Genomic DNA, 18,779 nt, shown 5'->3' on the forward strand with positions numbered 1-18,779 from the left:
GATATACCTTTATTAATCCCCCATAGGATAAATTCTAATTACACACAGCAGCATTGGGGAATATAGTGCAATAAAAAGAGTACAGTGTACATACAATAGTATCACAAATAAGAATATTACAAAATATAATCTAAAATATAAAACTATAAATGAAAAATATACACTATATGCAATGTGCAGTACAATGGTCTGCAAATATTTTAAGCAGCTTGACTCAAAAACTAAACTGTACATGTGCAATTTAAGACAAATAATATGTTAGGTTGAATTAAAACCAGTCTTAGTTGCTAGTTTAAAAGCACTTGAAAAAGCTCTGTTAACAGACATTTTGCATATGGGCATGACGGAAGACCGGTTTATTTAAAGGAAATTTTACTGTGACCAAAGTACAGTAGAAAAATTTGTTATTGTGAGGTCACTCCAAACAGGAAAACAGGACAAAGATGGCCAGACAGGCAAATGGTCCTAACAGGCATGTAGAGAACAGGATGGTTGGCCACTAAGGCACAAGACTACAGGAAACAGAGGAAAAGAGGCTGGTGTATATACTCCAGGAGCTGATAAAGCAGGGTGCAGAATACAGTGTTTTTGGCCGATTTACCTCAGATTTATCCCTCTTGACAATCGGAGGAAAAATCTGGTCGAGGACCTTAGACAACCTGTGTTGATCTCATCTTCCTAACCATTTTCTCACCCAGATTCATTTAACCCTCTGCTATTGTTTTTTTCTTACTGCAAAACATGAACATTACTAAAGCAAGTTTATGCCACTCTTCACTTTGTTTACATCTGCTTCCCCATGAGATTACGTGAGATAGTGCATTGCTCCTTCTGGCATGATAATCTTAATAACATCTTGTAGTGTGTGATGCACCATTATTTTCAAATCTTGAAGTGTGTGCATGTTTGCGATTAGACGTGAAGTTTCTCCTTATGTGTGTGATGCAACCCAATTGGTTAGGATTTTAAAACCCTTTTAGCCTGAGCCCAGCTTCAGGGGAATGAGGGGCAGATGTGTGTAGACAGGTGGAGATCCAGTGACTTGGGATCAGCATGAGGAAGGCAACTGCTGGAGGGTGAGAGTCTGGATCCACAGGGGAAGACAGTGGCAGGAAATGCTAACTATATCATGTTTTAAGTTAGTTCACTATAAGAGGATTCTCAAGTGAGAATTGTAGAAATGCGACTCTCATGATTGCTGGCATAAGTGTATTATTATTCTAAGCTAACTGAATACCCATGCTAATAATGGTGGTACAGTTGATGTTGCCATCGACCATCACCATGTGTCTTTCCTTCCATATCCTCCTCTTCTTTGTGTATGTGCAAAAGAGAGACAGAAAGTCAGAGACCGAAAGACAGACAGACAGACAGGCAGACAGGCAGACATACAGATCAGTGCGTCAGCAGTCGTGCCTATGAGACAGAGCAGTGACAAAAGGGCAGGGATAATAAGGGATAATCACAGCTTTATCCGTCTCTGCCAATCACACTGGATAGAGGATTGAGAGATGAAGACAGCAGGCCATGTAGCCCCATGTCGATGCGCCTGACCAGCTATCCGCTCCCACTGTGATAGTCTGTAAGACATGCTCTAACCCATAGATGAGAACCCTAATCCAGCAATACACTCACACTCTCACTCTGGTAGATTAGCTGTAAGGTCTCGTCCCACACTGATCTAGGATCCCTCTGTTTCTTCTTAACAGGGAGAGGCAGTTTGAAAGCGACTCAACTTATAGGAAGAAAAGGAAAATATGAGGAGGTGGAGAGATATGAGGACTGAGCAGGATGAGGACAGAGAGGGAGAGACTGTAGGAAAAAGAGGAAAATGCAAAGAGACAGGAAAAGAAAGTGAGAGAGCGTGGAGGAGAGAAGACTAACGGGGTCATACCTCAAATCACCGCTAAACCCTTACTGAGTACAAACAGGATTTGAATATTGAGAGAGGGAGAGAAAGAAGGCAAGGTGGAGGCAAGAAAGGACAATTTATATTTGAATCAGGAAAGAAAAATGAGAAATAAGGAGAGAGATGTTTCTGGTAGCCTAGTTTCTCCTCCACAAAGACCTGGGAAAGCTGCCCGGCAATGATCGAAACAGAATAAAAGCAGGGTGAGATAGAGAGAGAAGGAGATGGATGGAGAGAGTGTGGGTGATGATGAAGCTGAAGCAGCTAAATTGTCATGGTTACCATCGCTGGTGTGTGAGAAGTATGCCTGCGTATGTGTGTGTCTAAAGTAGAGCACTGGGATTGCAATGTCAACAAATGTCATGTGATATTTGCAGAAGCTTTATGTAGACTTGGTGTAATCCTCATGAAGGTTTTTGTGTTTCTTTCCACAATAACTACTAAAGAGCTGCTTTTAGCTGGCGTCATTTTTAGACGGTGCGTGAATGTAAAGGACTTCCATTGAAACACACATTATATATCCATAAAGAAAGAGATTAGGAATTTAAACATTGCACCAGATATGATTCACTATATAGCAATGTGTGGTTTAAATGCGTAGCTCAATTGAGTGTTTTCTCACAATATCCCCGAGCTGTTAATGATGAACAAAAAAATCCCAAACACATCTGTAAAAAAAATGCACGGATACACTAGCGTAAATTTCCACACTCCCCCTTAAGCTTAAGATGCTTTTTATATGTCGTGACGTCAAACCGGCATTTAATGCTGCATCACTTGTTCCTATTCTGATTGCTGTTAGCATTACTCATAATATACAGACAGAGTGGAAATGTGCATCTCTGTATGTGCAGTAAACATGAATATGTGTTGATGTTTTTATTTTTTGAAGCCACTTGTTCTCTGTGGAGGAGCTGTAAATTGAAAGTGATGGTTGAACGAGCATCCAGGTTACATCTTTTGTTAAAATAAAATCCACCAGGTTACAGTTCCTATCTGTACAGTCAGAGCTCATCATTAGATCCCCGTTGACTGCTCTGTTGTCTCACTACGCATTCTTGGAAAAGGTTTTCAACTGACTGTATTTTTCTGAAGTGCCCTCATGTGTTGTGATTAACTTTTCAACCTTTTCTTTTGTCACGTTTTTTTCTTTTTCTTTTTGATTCTCACAGTCAACTTCCGTCAAGCAAGACTGTGCACTTCCTCACACACACACACTCCCCACACACACACACAGTTTAGAGTTAACATCCTACAATCGACTGTCACCTTGTCACAATAGGTAGAAAATCAAAGAAATCCAATTAAGACTCACTCAACCTCCAGAGTCTTTCCCATCAAAATCTCCCACAAATACGTTCATGTGCTCTTCTCCATGCCACCTCTGTTCCCGCAGACATCCTTTCAACTTATGAGTTGCTACCCTCTTGACAAAAAAGTCTTAATAACAGCATATACAGTACAGACACACACGCACTCAACAAATGAGGCGATGTGATCTCTGCTCTCTGAGGCAGGAGAAGACAGTTTCTGTCAGTCATTCTTCATCTCCCTCTTCATCTGCCTTTTTCTTATTCTCTTTTTTTTGTCATTTACATCAGCAACTCAGTTTTTTCTCTCATACTCTATTCCCTTTTCTCCGTCATCTCTCTGTCTTCTCATCCCTTTCTCTCTCTCTCTTCAGGTGTTTTGTGCACAATCGTCTGCCTGTATCTTAATCATAAGACCTCCTCTGACTAGTTGAGATCTCTCTTTATCCCCCTGACTTGCCTTGGATAAAATAAATGCGGCCTAAAAAAACATAGCAGTTCCCGAACACAGTCAACATCTGCTCAAAACTAATTGGCTGCCAAGTGGTTTTCACCTTGTTCCAGATGATTTCCAGTAGAAAACTTTGCCTCACACTAAGTTTAAGAAATTAAAGTTTGAAAGTTAAAGGACCACTGTAGGATTCAGTGGCATCTAGCGGTAAAATTGCAGATTGCAAAAACATGAAAGGCCCTTTCTACAGTGTTTGGTTTGTCCGAGCTACTTGGCTACTGTTGAAACATGACGGGTCAACATGGCGGCATCTGTGGAAGAGGACTCCCTCTGTATATATAAATGGCTCATTCGCAGTTAAAAAAAACACAAAGATTCTTATTTTCAGATGATTATACACTAATGAAAACATACCTATGAATATTATATTCTATTTCTACCCATTACACACTATCCTTTTAACATTAAACCCCCATGTCTCACATACTTGCACTTAGATATTAGATATTAAACATACTTCCTTGTCTTGCATAATTCTCATTCTCATCTTGAAACTTTTGCTTTGAATCAATTGTAAAGTCTTACTCGGAGTGAAGTGCCTTTGTATCAACCAGGATCTGTCAACGCTGACATATCAGGTTTTTAGTTCACAATCTGGTGACTCATATGTTTTGTGTTTTTATCAGGGAATTCAAGCAGAGATTGTGACCCTTTTTGAGTGTGTAACTATTTTCTAAAAAGCTCCGGTTTGGAATGAAAGACTTCAGGGCGGCTGTATGATTGTTAGTTGTCTTTTAGATCAACCCTCTGAAGAACGGCAGCCCTGAATGAAATGGTTTGATGACATACAGAAGGATGGCAGCAGACGCCTGAATATGGATAGGAGGGTGTATTTGGTTGTGAGGTACATGTGGGCTACATGCTGGCAGTGACACACTGACAGTCCCCATCTGCACTACACAGAACCTCAAAAAAATCTACTGAATTTCAAAATTACGCTAGAATTTTCCTCACCATGCTCCCCTCCATTAGAGGCAGGCTGATGCAGTGGAAAATCTTTTGTTTTGTATTTTAGGATTGCTGAATGTCAGTCCATCTCATCTTCTTCCTCGCCAGTGTGGCTTGTCTCCCAGTCTGTCTCCCTTTTTGTCCTATCCTCTTATACTTTTCCTCCTTTCCCCACACATACACACAAACTCATCCATACACATATCATTTATTTATTGTTGTCTTACCTTTTTTCCATTAACTTTCAATTACCGTGCACATGACCCTTTGTTTGTGTGTCAGACCTTTCTTTGCTTTGTGTTTCTCAGCCAGGCGTGATGTTGTGGGTGGTATTCAATTTGCGTAATTTCACTTCTTTTTGTTTTGCATGTCTGTGGGTGTGTCCTTGCGCTTTTGTATTTGTTATTGCTTAAAAACAATGATGATAAGAAGACAGTGGAATCTATGGATTGCAGTTACTATGTAGCCGATGTCAAATGGGAACTCCAGAGTCAGGTGATAATTATTCTGTGGGTTTGTCACCACAAGCAGCACCTTTCACATTGTGACATGATAATGATTAGTACTGCTTTGAAGACACAGTGTGACACATTTAGATATATTCCCATCATGCCTCAAACAGATTTACTGCACTCAGTAAGTATGATGCTTTGTAAAAGCAAGAGCACTTTCCAGTGACACATTGGTAAGATTTCTATTTAAGAGTGAAAAGAATAGGAATCCTATCCCAGATGTTATTTGTTTGTCTGTTAAACGTTTTTAAGATGGTTGAAATGGCAAGTAGCATAAACAATATGAGCAATATGAGCTTCCAGTGCAGCCTTCAATTTGTCTGTTAACCACTGAAAATGTATCACAGAGCTGCCATCAAAACGTCTGTTAAATATGCAAGCTTTGTACTAGCATTCAGTAAAAACCTAGAGTTTGTAGCGTTTTGTAGTCTTTACATGAATGTGAGACTTCTGAATTAGAAGTTGTTAGATAGAACCAAGGTTACTTCAAAGCCTAGTGCTATCACTATAGTTTATATTTCTCTCTATTACAGACCTTTTATTATGATTAAAATAGATGCTCAGGGAGGCTGCAGGAATCAACCTTTCAGTGAGATCAGGATGAAAAGGGTTTAGTATTGACACTAGATACTTTTGAATACATGGCTATGGGAGAAATAACAACTCAGTGGGAGTCCATCATCATCAAAAGTTGATGTGAACACATTAGCTTGAGAGTAGTTGAAAAAAGTAATTGAGTGGATGATAAAGGAGTGGACATGGCAAGCAGTTCCCTAATGGGGATGTAGACTTCATTCTTCCTCACAGTGAGAGAACATGTTAGATAAGAAGTCATACAACCATTTTTTGTCCGGTGTTATTATCTGTACTTGCCGCTTTATAAGATACAACACAAGTGATGAACAGCACTACTGTCACATCCGAAATTAATAATTCTTTCAAATGTAAACCTGAAAATGCATGTTTCAACAAGTCAGAGCCAGCACCAGGAACTCCCATATTATTTACAAATGTGCAGATCTCAAAGGTCTCTTCCTCTCTGTTCCTACATGCCCTTCAGTCTTTCTGAATTTGATTCCTTTGGTTTGATGTTGCCTGTAAGGAATCCTCAAGGAACTCAGACTCCATGTTGTTGAAAATACGATGGGAAAAGTATGGAAGACAGCTTGTTCTTGTAAATTTGTTATTGCAACTTGAGAATCTAATCAAAAGCATGTATAGAGATGAATTGAGTCATCGAGCCCTTTTCCAAACAGTTAATGTTGTCAGATTGTTTCTACCTCTGTTTGAGAAGAAGAAGAAGTGTGTTGAATTACCATATAAACATTGATTGGTGAGTGGTAATAATTTAAATACATATCAGAATTATCAGTAAAATATGAACAAGCTTTCAATCACAGTTTATTTCAATTACAATTATTTCAGAAATTTAACTTAATTATACAACCATGTGCTGTAAAATGACAAAGAAATGTACCATGTTACCTAATTTTTTGAAGAAATTAGTAGAATGAAGCAGGTGTTGGCAGATTAGAGGAAGTTTTGTTGGTTCTTTCCCATAAATCAGAATGAAGCTGTTTAGTTGATGAACTTTACAATAGATTTAGCTGCAGATTTAGATATTACTATTTGTTCCCTTTCTTTTTTTCAGTTTTCGACATCACTAAATGTATGTTTTTGTTCACTGTATGTGCAAGGGCTGCAACTAGTTAGTACTTGTGTGTGTTTATTATTCTGTGGCTGCAGCAGCTGTGTTGGTTTCACATCCTGCTGCCCTGCAGAGATGTCTTCCTTTTTGAGTTATTATATACATCTTCCTCTTGTAATGCACACAACTTAAATTGGCAAACTCCCTTGGGTTGCTATAAAAACAATCCTTGTTTTGGCCAAACTGCATGGACAGCTGTTGAAGCCAGTTTGTCAAGTTCAGAATTAGCCTTTGATAGTTTAAATTATGTTGCAATCAATTTATTTTCTTTAATCTGTAATCTCAGTTTCACAGTGATTAATCGCCAACAATACCATTTACAAGTCTGTTATGCTTTCTGCCCCTTTGACTGCTAGCTGACTATCATCAGTGGCTGTCTCCAATTATCTTCATCCTCTTTTACTCCCTCACACTCACTTCACAAGAGCATCTCCCAGAAATACATTAAGACAGTAAGAGTTTATTCAGAATACTTTTGCCAGAGTTTTAACATTAGCCAAGATGAGAGCACACATCTTATGCTAAAGTTAGTCTACATAATTTTCTGTTGTAGAAACACTTTCGTCATGGTGTTTGAATGTTGTCATGCTCTTGTTCCCATGGTGTATAATCACCTCACTGCATATTTTCTGGAACAATTCACAGTAGCTCTGATTAAATTTTATACCACACCTAAATCCAGTTCAAAGAACTGAGGGAAGACTGTTTCCTAGTGCCAAAAGCTCTGCCAGACCTCTCTGAAAAGGAGAACTGTGTTTCAAAACCTACCTTTGTAGTGCTTCCACAATGGATTGTGCCCATACTTCTGCAGCATTACCACAGACAAGTTTGAGCATTTCCATACACAGCCATGACATTATGACCACATGGGTACCCTGATGATGATAATGTTATGCAGCCCCATATGCAACAAACTGTGATGCACTGTGTGTTCTGACACCTTTCTATCAGAACCAGCATTAACATTTTTAGCAATTTGAGCTACAGTAGCTCGTCTGTTGGATCAGACCACACGGGCCAGCCTTCACTCCCCATGTGCATCAATGAGCCTTGGCCACCCATGACCCTGTCTCTGGTTCAACGCTTTTCCTTCCTTGGAACACTTTAGATATGTAGTGGCCACTGCAGATCGGGAACACCCGACAAGAGCTGCAGTTTTGGAGATGCTCTGACCCAGTCGTCTAGCCATCCCAATTTGGCTCTTGTCAGAGTCACTCAAATCCTCACGCTGCCCAATTTTTTCTGCTTCTAACACATCAACAACACAACTTTGAGGACAAACAGTTCACTTGCTTTCTAATATACCCCACCCACTGACAGGTGCCATGATAACAAGATTATCAGTGTTATTCATTTCACCTGTCAGTGCTTATGATGTTATGGCTGATCAGTGTACACCTAAATTGAAAATCATATATATTTATAAACCTTCATGTACTAGGTTAGAATCTCTGTCTCTGTAACATAACAGAAAGTTTGCACTGTGGGAATGATAGGTGTCACCTCACTCTCTGCAGGAAACGTGAATGAACACAAATATCTTCCTGAAACCAACATGGTGAAATCTGTAATGCTTATGCTTGAATGGCTGAACACTATGAGCTCCCACCCAATAGAAGTTGGGAAAAAGAAGACTGACCCAAGAAAAGGCTAATAAAAGTGATGCTGACTGAGCCTGAGTGCAGGACGTGGATGTGACATTCAGTTCAATAAGTTGGTTCTCATGCATTTTAGAGCTGTAGAACGGCTGTTAGCTGCTCTATTCTTGTTATTATTGTATGTTATCATTATTATTGTTGTATTATTATTGTATGAAAGGTGTAATAGATTAAGGATTTCATATTTTTTTTGTTTAGCATCAATGTCAACAAACAATTTTATACCCTAAGAACCAATAGGTTATATTCAACACTGATTTAACTGTAATATTTAAACCGATAACCATTCGTGTAGGTTGGTGGGAAGTGGGTGATTTGATTTTGGAGCAGTCTGGAGGTAAAAATGTGCTATATATAATCCAGCTGTCTAATCTTTGGTGCCCACCAGCTCTACCAAAGTGCCTGCAGCAAGCTAACAAACCTCCAACAGCTCCAGAGATAATGATTTATGGCTGACCCAACACACAAACGTCCCTGCAGAAATTATTAGAGAGGAGTCTAACTTTTTTAGGCTCGGTGTGGAGAATATTCAAGCAGGCCCAAGATAATCTGATTCTTATGTTCATGACATTTTTTATTTTTTGAAGAACGTGAGGCTAACGTATGATCATGCACACTAAGACTTTGAACATTTAAATTTTTCGTAAAAGAAAAAGTTCTTTCTTCTCTTTACTTTGAGGGTTGCTACATTTTCACAGTGTCACCTTGATTCATTTGTATTCTGCTACACATTCACCTCGAAGCTATCCAGTAGTTGACCTTATAGGAGACTTGCTCAATGACACCTTGACACTTGTTTAAACATGTTCAAATGTTACACATTGTCTCTTATTCTTTACTTATAAAGCCCAATACCAAGCTGTAAACCCCTGCAGAATCTAATTAGGCTTGTTCACACAGCCGTTACAATGGAACGGTTGCAACAAAAACTATGCCCTGCCTTGCCCTGCTCTCTCTGCAGTTTGTGTGGACTGGCCTCTTGCTGGCCACCAATGCACTATCCTTGGTTGGTCAACAATGTAATATTGTTGGTTGCTTCTATCATGTTCACCATAGGCTGCAGTTTTTCCATCATGTTGCTGCTCTTCCATTAGCAAGGAAATTAATCCTACTACAAGGGGTTTTGAACTGGTTATGAAACAGTCTCAATTTAAAACTGATGCCTCCATATGACCTACATAAGCACAGTAGACCATCAGCGAAATAATTGGCTGTTTCTATGTAGTTATTCTTAATGCTTGCCACAGGCTTGGATTCGGTCAGATTCCTATTGAAATCAGATAAAGAGGCAGCGGAAACATTACCCCAGAACGGCCAGTATCAACAACAAGTTCCTTATTGCGGCCTTAAGTATACTAGCATTATTGTAGCACAGTTTTTGGAATCAGGTTTGGAAACAGCCTTTACAAACCCATCAAAATTTAGTTTGAAGTATGCTGTCAATATATGTCTACTGAATCAACTATTATTCGCTGTAAATTGATGCACAGAGTAATCAAAGTAAATGATTCAACAAACCTGTCAAGAACTTTGTGTTACTGTGAATTTATGCAAAAGCTCAAAGTTGACAATCACAGAGCCGTCATATCTTTAAATTATATTTTAAGGAGCCCAGAACCTCTTTCCCCCAAAAAAACATGACTTCAGAGCTGCATAGCTTTGCAGCACTCAGGTCACGACATCCTCCAAAGACATAATTTATGTTGACACACAAGCCCCACGATTCCAACATTGCATTACATTGGCAAGAGAAATGCATAGGAGCTAGAGTGTGCAACATATTTTTCCTACTCTTGGTTTTTAGTCGATAACACCAGTGCTAGTGTAAACCTCAGCCTTCATCTGTCACACTGAGCACACTGAGCTTTGGTGCATTAGCTTCATCCCACGCTCCTGGCTCTGGGCCATGAATATTGTATGAGCATGTAACCTACATCTATCCATGCTTCTGTCAGCAGGGGTCCCCCGATCAGACAGGATCACTATGTCGGGTGTAATGGTGTCCAGGAATGTGCTACATGGTGTTTAGTCAATTCATTCCAATGTCAAAGGAAATCAATGTCCTACTGATAGGTCTTAGTTTTTAAACTCTTAAAACTACATCTCAAATGGCTGCCAGAGGCTTGGGGTGTGGGCTCTTTGTGTTAAGGCTAAAATAGTAAAAATATAATGGAGGTTTTATTGAGGTGTGATCAGGGTGGAGGTAAAACATTAGCTAATGCATTTCAAATATTTCATGAAAATAGTAAAGATGTGTTTGATTTATGTTATCTGGCAAACCAAATCCTTACTTTTGAGGTTATTAACCTGCATGACATAATAAAGTATAGTCATAGTTTTATGGAGCTGCAGAAAAGAAGAGAAATAGAAAGATACAAGATCTAATAAACACTGAGTTTGACATACTCCCACTGATGCGAGTGAGTGAATGGGAGGTGTTAATGTTGGGATTTAGTAAAGCAGCATAAAATCGGCCAAATGTTGAGAGAAATATAAAGCAGGCTGGCCAAGGAAAAATGTAATCTTTGCAAGGCCGAGGGACATTCATGAATAATTTTGCTGCACACCATATTTAACTGACAGAATATTCAGTGAAGATGATCAATCCTTAACCGCACAGTTTTAGCTTTCTGTTTGACTAATATGTTTTGTGGTTTCTCCCTGTCTCGCTCTCTGTCCCAGATTCTGATCGGGGAAGTGACCAGCTTCTTCGTGAAGACAGAGGGTGCTCAGGAGAAGACCATAGTGACCGCTGATTGCTGTTATTTCAACCCTCTCCTCCGGAGGATCGTACGTTTTCTGGGTCAGTTATCCTAAAGATCGGGGGTTCTTCTTCTTCTTCTTAGCTTTGACTAAATAGAGCCTCTGTACTCAGGGACCAAGGCTCATTAAGACTGTACTCCTCTGTCATAAGGCCAGAAAGAGCCCTCATCCTTAGTTTAGGTCTCCTGTGTACTCATTTTGCTTGGCCTTCTCTCCATGTTCTGCTCTGTTGATGCTCTGTGATCTTTTTCATCATCTCTGTATTTATCTAAGTTATGAGACTTTTAAAGTGATGGACTGTAGAGCTGAAGCATAAAAGCAAAGGCTATGTCTCTCTGGCCTTTCACTCCCACACAGATAGCAGTCAGTGTAATCATTTAATTCCCATTCAAGTGCCTGTTTCTGACTTTTACAAGTCTCATTGATTCACTTATTTTGAGTTTACACACACCTCCTTCTCTCTCAGTTTGTCTCTCTTCTTTTTTTACACAGGTGTCTACTCCTTCGGCCTCTTCACTACCACCATTTTTGCCAATGCAGGTCAAGTTGTGACAGGAAACCAGACGCCTCATTTCCTGTCTGCCTGCAAGCCAAACTACACAGCTCTGGGCTGCCAGTCTCCGCTGCAGTACATCACAGAGCGTCGAGCCTGCACAGGAAACCCATACCTAGTGGCGTCCGCCCGCAAATCCTTCCCCTCCAAAGACGCAGCACTCAGCTTTTATTCAGCCATCTACACAGTGGTAGGGAACTTTCTGGGGACAATGGGTGAAGGAAGACACACAAGGGTAACTGTGGGATTTGATGATGATGTGTCAAGTAAAAACTGTAAAAAGTTGTATTGGTAGACATACTTTTACTTTAAAATTTAACTAAAGCAGAAGAAAAATTTGTTTTGGCAATACTTCATAGTAAGGAACCTTGTATAAAGTGATAACCAAGAGGTTTAATAGTAGTTAGTAAACCATCTACTAATGTTGTATAAATATATGTATAGTTGCTGCAGAGGCTCAGGGTTCGAATCCGACCTGCGGCCTTTTGCTGCATGTCATCCCCCCTCTCTCTGCCCCCCTTTCCTGTCTATCTTTGGCTGTCCCTATCCAATAAAGGCAATAAAAGGCCAAAAAAATAACTTAAAAAAAATAAATAATAAGAATGATTTATTTACCCTTAATAAATATATGTATTGTAATAAATTACAACTTATCAGTCCTTTACAAAAGTTGCCTTATTAGCAAGTGGTACCAAAGTCTATAATAAACAATATTATAGATACACAATATTATTGGATCCTAAAATGAAGAGAGGACAGAAATGAAACTAGATTCTTCAAAAAGAAGAAAAAACTATTAAGTGATTTCTCCCAACCCACCGCTTTCTTCATAGCTGACTTATTTCTGATTGGTCACCTTATGTAATACTGCTGAATAGCTTACAAATACAAAATCTGCAATAAGCTTAATATAGAGAAGAACAATACAATACTGAATGTGACTGTTAACTGTAAATGTAAATGTTATATTTATATATATATATATATTTATTTTTATTACTATTTATGACCTTTTAAGGCATGTACACACATTAATAAAAAAAAATAATACAAACAATGACAGAAAGCTAAATATAAATGTTATTCATTAAGTTCATATCATCAAAATTACTGGATATCTTGACATTTTTTAAATGAATAATATTTGAACATTTCGGATCATTCCAGAGAATAAACCACATTTTGACTTACTGAAATAAAAATCTGCTTTAATGTGTTACTTTTAAAATAAAATGTCCCTTCTGTGATAGTCATCACCAAGTGACCTCCTGTACTTAGGTATAATGTGTGCATGTACATTATGGACCTCTAAAGTATTGCATTAGTAGAAACATTTACATATGATTCAAGCACTACTAAAAAATTCCTTTAATGGAGCATTTGTTCTCTTTTTAATTGCAGTGTCATGTTCCTGTCATTTTATAGAAGCATTCAACCAATCATGGCAGTGTTTTCATAGTGCTTACTTTTTGTACCCCATTAAACCCTTCTGATGCTCTAAAATCACAGCAGAGTGCGGCCTCTTGTGGCTAATTCAAGCTGTTCAACCCATTAAACTACTCTAGCTGAAGCACTGTTTGAATTATCTCAGCTGGCTGATTCAAGACCTGTGGATTCAGCACCAGGTTTAGCTCACTGTGAACAAATACCAAGACATTTTATTTAAAATATATTTGTCCTCCAGATGTACGTGACCCTGGTGTTCCGGACCAAAGGGACCCGCCTGACTAAGCCCACTCTGTGCCTGGTGCTGCTGTCTCTGGCTGTGCTGGTGGGGGTGTTGAGGGTGACTGAACACAGAAACCATTGGAACGATGTCCTGGCTGGGTTTGTTACCGGAGGAGCCATCGCTGCGTTCCTGGTGAGAAGGAGGGAAGGGGCGAGATATGGGGACGGAAAGGAGGGTGGAAGAAGAGATTGGTGAAATTTCAGGAATCAGGAAAAGAGGGAGGAGGAGGGTAGAACAACAGGAGGAAAAGACTAGAGGAAAGGATGCCTCGCAAAGGCAGAGAGCAGTAATTACAGAAGCACTGAAGTTGACAGAGTTGCGTAACTGATAGGAAGCTTATCATGTCTTCATTATATGTCATTTTAGGCTTACTCTGATCAATGCAATAGAATAATCTATAGGCTAAAATACTGCACCACCTTTTTATGATCTTCAGGGAAAGCGCAGGGAATGTGTTCTTTAAACTTTCTTGTCCATTTTAGCTAGTTTGTTTAAGAAAATAAACTATATTTTGATTATTTACAGTCCATAGTTAAGAGGGATTAAGTATTTACTTTATGTATGTTCATATACTACTGAAATCAATAGGCATAACAGTACATTAATTTACAATGTAATACATTTAAATACATTACTGATTATGTTTGACTTTTTTTCAGATAAAAGCTGGGGAAAAGTTATTAAAAAAAAGTTAAATTGTGGCTATCTCACTATCTATCTATCTATCTATCTTATCTATCTATCTAATATCATTCTATTATCCATTTATTAATAGTATATATACTATTATATTATAATATATAAATAAAACTATCTATATATAATAGCCTGCATTTTACTTCACTCAGCCTGTAATACCTTGTGGCTTCAGAAAGCTCAGAGCAAGATATTTCTAGCTGATGATTCTGATAGTTATTTTCAGTATATTTTGTAAAAATGGTAAAAATCAACTTCAAGACGTAACTCAACTTTGACCAAATACAGTAGATAATAGTAACTTTTTTTATTAGGAGGAAGGGGGAGGTAATTGAATGATTATGGTGGGTACAGGAACAAGACGGGTTGGAAGATTCATGGACTTAGATGATTTGCTGCAAGCTTAGAGTAAAAATAGCCTGATGTTGATAGAGCAACAGACACACAACTTGATACAACCTATAAATGTGAATGGGCTGATCTGATCTTTACCATAGCACAGTCAGAAATAATGTAATCATGCGTCTTGGAGACCTCTTGGCCAAATACAAGTCTATCTGGAAAAAAGCTCCAGGGTACAGTGTGAACTTTGGGAGATCAAAGTAGATTTCCTGATGGTAGCATTACCCAAGACTTTAGGCTTTCTTCAGTGCCTCGCTCCCATATATTTTTAGTTCGGTCTCCTTATCTTTATTCTCTCGGTCTCTCTCGCTTCTCATACTGAATAATGTCTCATACTGTTCCCATGGAACACTCGAGCATATTTTGTGAACCAGAAAATCTTCCATCTCTGTAGTACAGCAGAGCAGAATCATTTCCCTCCTTTTTTTTTCTTTTACCTCCTTGCTCTGCTCTCCATAGTGTCATGTGTGATCAACAATTTCCAGCCAAACCCAGGTTGCAAAGTACAGAGCTCCTCCACCCCCACCCAAGCACGTCAAAGAACCCCCAATGGGGCTGCCCTTCTTCTCAGGGCCCTGCCCCGTCGTGGAAAGATCCACTCGAAAAGTTAAGTGGCCTCCAAGGTAATGGGAATGGGGGAAATCATTATGCAAGACTATACAAAATAGTTGAGATAATCATTAGATCTGCACTAAGTGTTTCCTTTTTTTCCCCTTTTGACGGAAAGGCTGTCTTTTGCGTGATGGCAAATAACTTATTGGCCAATGTAGCATCATGGTAAAATATCTCACCAACTATTGACGAATTGTGTCATAAAATTTAGGGATTTGTCTCAGGCCTGTTTTGGAGGGGCACCGGCAAAAAAAATAAAAAAGGGGAAAAAAAAAAAAAAAAAAAAAAAAAAAAAAAGAAAAACAAAAAAAAAAAAAAAAAAAAAGAGAGATGAAAAAAAACAAAACTAGCACGCAGAAAGTTGTGACGCATTAATGGTTACACAACTTAGTCAGGGTTAAGATTAGAATGCCTAGAGGAGCAACCTATCACTAGGGTTATTGTCCACGTGAAAAGAATACACTAGTGTCAACACACATTGGAAAGAGGCATCCTAGAGGAGCAACTATTAAACAATGTTTTCTCTTACCAATAATACCATAGGGGCATCCAAGAGGGTACTTCTGTTGCATTTTTTTGAGCAGTTGCCCCACCTGCCGCCCCATTGGTCCACTAATGCATATACTCATAGCCCCCTTCAGGTTGAATTGTAGTTACTTCAGTATGGTGATCCTAAAACTTCTAGTGCCATCATCAGGTCAAAATTTCAATTTGGTATATGACTGTATTAGGGATAATTATTAAGTAATAATTAGGACATATTAACTTGCTAACACAATAAACTAAGACCGTGAGCAAATATTATACCCGTATGCGGATGTTAGCATTTAAAAGCATCTCTGTTCCTAAGTAACACAGCCTCACCGAGCTGCTAGCAAGGTTGTAGGCTCTTAGTCTTGTTTTTTAATGTGTATGGTGCTATATTTTACCCCTTTTTGTCTTCACTGATAACCTTGGTTGCCTCATTGTATATGGATGTTTCATAGACACTGATATCTCTGTTGTGTATACTCTTATCTCTTGTCTAGACGTCATCATTTTGCATTCTTGTCTCTCACTGCCTCAGTCAAGTAAAGTTTATCTGCTCCATTCCCTCAGGTTTTCACTTTGCAACTGCTTTGAAATGTTTTATACTCTTTACTGCTACCTCCCTCTCTACCTCTCCTAATCTTTTCTCTGTACTTTTCCTGGCTGTTAGGCTCCAGGGCTACCGTATTCTGAGATCACATGACCATCAGCCAATCCCGTCCCCCGCCCCTCCCGATGTGCTCCTCCCCTCACGGCGGTGCCTCACCAGCGCAGTCTAGACCTGCCCTCTGAATGCCCCCCACCCTGCCCTGCCCACCCCGAAGGACGGCATCCTCTCCGACGAGTCAAGTCCACCCAGGTCTAACGGTCCACTCCCGAACTGTCCAATCACAGGAGGCAGAAAAGCAACAAGTGCACAAAGCGAGCATGGCTGAAACCTGTCATCCGCTAAGGACACAATAGGAGATGGATACATGTCCTTCTGTCCTTTTTGTCCTGTTTGTCCTCCAAGATGGCCTCCTTTTTCTTTCAGGTGTAGAAGAACCAATGAAAGACTCGCCAAAGCCAGAGCTGTTGAAGCAATAATATTTGCTTGTTCTGTTTTCCATAAAGACCCAACAGTGACTCTAAAGACTGTTGGCTGGTGATGACTTGACAAAACACTTGATCAAAACAAAAACCTCGGTGGAGCTGAGGGTTTTTTTTTTTAATGATCGAAGAAAATCCCAATCACTGGTGGATCGTCCTCAGAAGACCATTTGTAACACTCAGGACAATACAATGGGAAAATGAACGACATTAAAGACCTTTATGTAATCAAAATGCAGGCACCGTCAAGTATTATGGTAGAGATTTTTTTGTCTGTCCTCAAAACTAACTAAAGAGACGCTGTCAAAGAGGAAAGCACTTTTGTAAATTATAGCACAGATGAACCAATTTAGTGTTCAGTAAACTGTGTTGTATCTTATTTGTTTTGGGGGATATGGGTCTGATCTCTTGCTGTATATCGTGTGAAGTGACAGAAGAGATTTCTACACACTAGAGCTGTGCTTGTGATACCACATTTGTTTTGGGGCATCAGTTAATTCATCCCTAAAGTGAACTGAACTAGATTTTCATCAACTTTTCCAAATATATTTTATCTACTTACTGTTCAGGTGTGTGTTTATAAGTGTCTGTAGATTTTATGTCCATGCTGTGAAATATTTGGAAAGTTTTATCATTTGACTTACTGCCTATTCCCGTGTGAAGTTCTTTGTTCATGTTTGCACAAAAGTCTCTCTCTTTCCCTTACCCCTTCAACACGTTCATGCCTCTATTATTTAAATGACTGTATCTAAATGTTCATGTATGCCTTTGCTTTCCAAAATGTTTTGTAAGAGTAGTATGGCATCAGTTGTTGATGCTACTGTTTATCCATCTGTCCTGTTCTATTATTTCCAGATTTTTCTGCTTCAGTCCACCATCTTTTTCTCACACTGACTTAAGAAAACCAATGGCACAGATCAGTGTGTAACACAGAGGTAAGACCTCTGAGTTTTGTATAGTTTTGTACAGTATATAGGTTTCTTTACGCAGTATATACTACATTATGTTTAAATTGTGTGAACAATGTGAAGCTACCTGAAGCTGTCTTGCAGGAACATGAGTAGTAGCCTGGTCTTAAGCAGGAATGTAGCGCAGTGGAGAAATGTGTGAAATCTAACAGCATACAGCCGGTGTGTTTGGCTCACAACTTGCTTTGGTTCTGCTCAGTTCAAAAAGACACTCCAGGCAGGTTAGTATACTAGTAGGAGAGTTCGCAATGGGTTTAATAAAGAAGACATTGCTATGGTTTTATTAGGTGTGAGTGTACACGTGTGTGTGTGCGTGTGTGTGTGCTTATTGGGATTTGTGTGTAAGTTTTTAATGAACACATTGTATGGCAGCATAACTGTTAATTTGGCAATCTGTTTTCTTAAGTTAAACTGTCAAAAGTAGCTGCTATAATTACACACTTGTGCTTGTGTGTAACTTCAGGCCTTCAAAGGACCCCTGCCAAGGCGTCCTAACAATGCCTGTTATAGCAGAAGGTGCTCATTATAGCCCTGAGATTACCTACAGTAAAACTTTTCAGTCAGATTTTTTTTTTTAAACAACTGAAGAGGTAGAGAACACCATAACTGTCTAAATAATGTTATTTTCATGTTAAAATGTCTCTGTTTTGTATTTATTTACCAAAATAAATTGCAATTACCACACATTGCTGCCTGAATTACATTTTTCACTTGATTTGTTGTAATTCCTTGCACACTTCGGTAAGGATCGTGGACATACAGTATCCATGAACACTGTACATTTTGGGGGAATGTATGTGAATTAACTTAAGCTTGACAATCAGTCAGACTAAGAGCAACAGATATTTTTCATAGCAGACATATTAGGAAAAGCACAGGTGTT

The 18,779-nt window shown here is 39.0% G+C and overlaps 1 pseudogene; it reads left to right on the forward strand.

The window, feature by feature from the left end:
- LOC118326500 overlaps positions 1–18,524 on the forward strand; it is a 43,210-nt pseudogene extending 24,686 nt beyond the window's left edge.
- Positions 18,525–18,779: the final 255 nt, after the last annotated feature.

This window comes from Morone saxatilis, unplaced genomic scaffold (assembly GCF_004916995.1).
Source record: "Morone saxatilis isolate NCDOM2014 unplaced genomic scaffold, NCSU_SB_2.0 Contig17, whole genome shotgun sequence".
NCBI classification, from domain to species: domain Eukaryota; kingdom Metazoa; phylum Chordata; class Actinopteri; family Moronidae; genus Morone; species Morone saxatilis.